We start from the raw sequence: 4,411 nt of genomic DNA, 5'->3' as shown, positions 1-4,411 counted from the left end.
AGTATCTGCAACAGAGACTTTGGCAAGAGCAGTTTCAAGGGAGAGCTGGAGGTAGAAGCCACATTGCTAGGGTCAGGGAGTAAAGAGGAGTTAAAATTAGATAGTGGATATAGGCAACTCTTCAAGAGGTTTCCTTTACCTATGAAGAGGAGGAAAGACAGGGTGATAGCTGCAGGTGGTGAGAGATTAAAGAAAATATATATTTTTAAAAGATTTATATATTTAAATAGTTATGAGAAGGAGTTGGACGTCTTTGAAAATTCAGGAAAAATGGATAATCAATGGATTGCAGAGGTTCCTGCAGCTGTGGTAAGGGATGAGGCCCAAAGGCCAGATGGGTGGTATGAGCCTTGGAGAAGAGGAATATGACTTTCCAGGAAGGAACAAGGTGGCAAATAGGGACACATTTAATTGGTTTTGCAGCCTGAAGTCTATGAAGTTCCCATCTGATGACTTTTATTTTCTCTGAGCCTTAGATGGCAAGATTATCCGTTGAAAGTGAGTTTCAAGGTGAAGAAATAGAATGTGGGGGACCAGATGTAGCTCAAGTGGTTGAGCACCCACTCCCCAAGGACAAGGTCCTGGGTTCAGTCCCCATTACATAAAAAAACAAAACAAAACAAAACAAAAACAGTGCAAGGAGAATAGGGTAGTTTTCACATTTTGGAGGTGGTGGTGGGTAGATTCTGAGATCACTGGCTTGGAGGCAGATGGACCTAAGGATGAAAGCCCAGATTTTACACCATCTCCATCCCTCACCCCCCAAATCCAGATAATCATTCTTCCTACCACATGGCATGGTTTGATAGGCAGCTATAAGACAGTGCCATGCCTGACCTGATGTAGGTGGTTAATGGATATTCACTGTATCATCGTGTGCGCTTGATCCTAAAATGGTAAGTGTTAAGCAATTTTAGATATTAAAAAAAATAAAGCACTATTGCATTGCATTTGCATGTAGACAGAAGACACATGTAGAATTTCAGAAACATTAAATGTGGTGGAAGGTGGTATAGAATGGAGGAACTGGTATATGATTTTAGCCTCTCTAAAGAAAGGGAAAGAGATCACTTAGGGACACTGGACACTAAGAATATTGGAAAGTAAAGGAAGAGAATCAGGCTCCTGGCGTGGAAGGGAGCTCTGATCAAGGGGCTTCCGGTGAGAACAGAAGGACCAGGCTGGAGTTCACTGTAGATTCTTTAACATCATGAAAGGACGTCAGTGCACAGGAAAGAACACTAGCCACTATTTGCACAGTTTAATGCTGAATCAATACTTTTGAAAACCAAAAGTACTTATTTTGGGAAACAAATATTGATACAAATTTGATATTTAAATTCTCCTAAGGGACTTACATTAGATAGTAAATTTACTATGCCTGATTTGTTTAGAAAACTTCTAACACCTCAAATGGCAGATAAACACACTCAAGGTCAATAACAAATTTATTAATACCATTACATCAAATCTGTACAAAAGTGAACTTAACATTTTTCTCATTTGTCCTGAATTTCCTCCTTTCTAGGGTTTTGTAATCTTACCAGACCCAAGAAGAAGTGAGATGAGGTTGCAGTTTTTGTTGTCAAATAGCTGTCTCTGGGGCTTGGTTGTGTCTCTAAGATGAATCAAACCCCAAGAACTGATTATTAATTTCAATAACAAATATGCTTTCCTTTGTCATGTCATGGCACTCTTAAATTACTGCCTTTTATTTAACTTTTTATATAGCCCACCCCCCCTCACTTGTGGCTTTTGGTATGCTGTCTGCTCTCTGTGTCCATTTGTTGCATGCTGCTCTGGGTTCTCGCTTGTCACCCTGTGTCTGTTAGTTTTGTTTTGTCACTTTGCTGAGTCAGCTCTCCATGGTGCTTGCTGCCTAGCGGCTCTCTGCAGCATGTGGGTGAGCCTGCCTTCAAAAGGAGGCCCTGGGATGTGAACCCAGGGCCTCCCATGTGGTAGATAGCAGCCCAAGTGATTAAGCCACAGCCTCTTCCCTTTTATTTTACTTTCAATATTGAAAACGTGCCTTTCTCACAGATAGGGTGCTATTTAAGTTTTGCTTGGGAGTTGCTTTGTAAGTAATTGTCATTACAATATGTTGACTTACTTCATTGCTATTATAAACACATACATATTTCCCACTCGCATTTTATTAAAATGACTAGGAGTTATTATACTTAATAGAATGAATATCTTCAAAAGTATGGAGGGTTGAGACCAGATCCTTTCTAGAACATTGGACTCACTCAGTTATCTTTCTATGTCTTGGGGGACCATCTATTTCACGTTATTAGTGTCACCTCAGTGACCAGCTTCTGGGCTCTGCTCTCTGCTTATTACGTGAAACCATTAGGTTGGTCAACCATTCCTACTCAGAATGCTTCTCATTTTTCTTTTCCTACAGTTCACTTAGGCTTTACTGTGCTCTATACCATTTATACACATTGAAAAAATTATAGATACTGAACAAATTTGCTTAAAATAAGAAAAATATCCATATATATCAATGACTTCCCACTAATTAAATTTATAAAAGTAGTCTATTGTATCAACAATGTGTTTTGAATCAACAACAAAATGTGGTTTGAATCAACAACCACATTTTCATAAATTTTATAGTGATGTTCCTCTTCTGAATAGCATTATGAATGTGTAGAATTCTTTGGATTCAAATAACCAATTAACCCGTTAGTTTTCTGCTGTTTTTTTTTTACAATTGGTGTCTGATGCTCAAATTGTGGATCTTTGGGAAGCAAAGGCAGGATCCTCTTAATGTAAATCATTCAGGACAGAATTCACAATAAAATTGGACAGCAGAGAAAAGCCAAACTCCAACTCACACAAACAAATAAGCACAGGCCAAACACAGTGAGGCTAATGCTTTAAGTTTATTTTGGATAGATAAGTAAGAAAAAGTACAAAGCATACAGAGTAAAATCGCTCTTTTCAAGATCTTCAGATTGGATCTTGCACTGCTTTGCATCTCAGTTGCAGCAGAAGTTGTAACGTCTGCCATTGCGAATACAGATCCCCAGTTGACGCTCATTGAACAAGCAGCGCCCAGTTCTGCAGAAGCAGGCGGCTCTCCGCTGAGGGCCTGGGAAGAGAAGGGGCATGTCAGGCACAGTGGGAAAGGAGGGAAGGGGGAGAGGCAGAGCAGACCAGGGGAGATGCTCTAAGACATGCCATGTCTTCCACTAATCAACCAATATACACCATTCATAAAAGGATGGAGAGAATTCATGTGTTTGTCAAGAAGCAAAAATAAATCTTACTCTGAGTTGCTCATGAAGGATCATTCTTCAATCAATCTAGTCTATCATTTACAGGCTTATCACACCCCCTGCTATACAGCTCCCAAATTCAGGATTACTCCCCTCTCATTCCAACCCATCCCCACACATCAGATTCTGAGCCCTGCCTGCAGGTGCTAAGGAGCAACTGGAAGAGGCTGGTCAATCTCTGACCCTGAAGCTGCTGATTCTCCCATGCACACCACCTAGAACCCAATCCTCTGGTGTTCCAAGAACCCTAGAAGATTCTCTAGCTTGAAGGCCCTCACTTGAGAATGCTATCATGGCTGGACTTTTGGTGGCACCACTGGGCTCTCACCTGAAGCCTCTTGCATGGCCCTTGCATTCCCTGCAAAATAGATGGCCGTATCTTTCTGCTGGGCCTCAGGCTGCTCCTCAGCGCTTTCTCCGAAGGGCTCAGCATGGGTCAGGAAGGCCAACAGGAAAATGGCAGAGAGGACAGTGAGGGTCCTCATGGCTGAGAGTCACCTGGGGGTCAGACCAGGACAGGAGAGCAGGAGGCTGGGTGTGGTGGAGAGGGAAGAGGTTCAGTCCTGCATTTATAGGTGTGTCAGTACCTAATTGTGTCAATACCTAAATGTGTCAATACCTAAATGTGTCAATACCTAAATGTGTCAATACCTTAGGGAGGGGTGGCTGCCCAAGGTCCTCCTCTTACCTGAGTCACTTTGATGTTCCTTTGATCTGCCTTCTCCCTCTACTTACAATATGCATCTATTTGCTTGGTGTCCATGTTTGTTTTTCACAGGTGATGATTCTTGTTAGGGACTTAATAAGTCTCCCTGCTACACCTTTGCTCAAATATTTATGAGTAAAATATTTGTATGTGTGTGCCTCTAAAACCATCTAGAATAAAAGAAAACAACTACAAGTGGGCCATGATAAAAATGGCATTAGACTTTCCCTTTGCAACATTGGTTACTAGGTTCCATTTTGTACATTTTTGAGGAAAAACAACTTGAATGTGGAATTCTATTTTGAGACAATATGTGATTCATATTTATAGGAACAAGTGGTCTTAATTTTTTTTTTGATATTCACAGACAATGGAATAGTACAGTACATGAATATTTTTGAAAAGGAAATACTCCAAA

At 40.8% G+C, this 4,411-nt stretch overlaps 1 long non-coding RNA gene across 1 annotated transcript; it reads right to left on the bottom strand.

Moving 5' to 3' along the window:
- Positions 1-2,872: 2,872 nt before the first annotated feature.
- LOC101444544 (uncharacterized) lies at positions 2,873-3,975 on the bottom strand. The gene is made up of 2 exons (XR_011647442.1): positions 3,616-3,975; positions 2,873-3,100 (listed from the first exon to the last, which is right to left on the bottom strand). It is a non-coding gene; the product is annotated as an uncharacterized lncRNA (long non-coding RNA).
- Between the last annotated feature and the right edge of the window lie 436 nt (positions 3,976-4,411).

Source organism: Dasypus novemcinctus, chromosome 25, assembly GCF_030445035.2.
Source record: "Dasypus novemcinctus isolate mDasNov1 chromosome 25, mDasNov1.1.hap2, whole genome shotgun sequence".
In the NCBI taxonomy this organism is placed as follows: domain Eukaryota; kingdom Metazoa; phylum Chordata; class Mammalia; order Cingulata; family Dasypodidae; genus Dasypus; species Dasypus novemcinctus.
The sequence above is the reverse complement of the archived record's forward strand: the minus strand, read 5'-3'. Positions and strand labels throughout refer to the sequence as shown.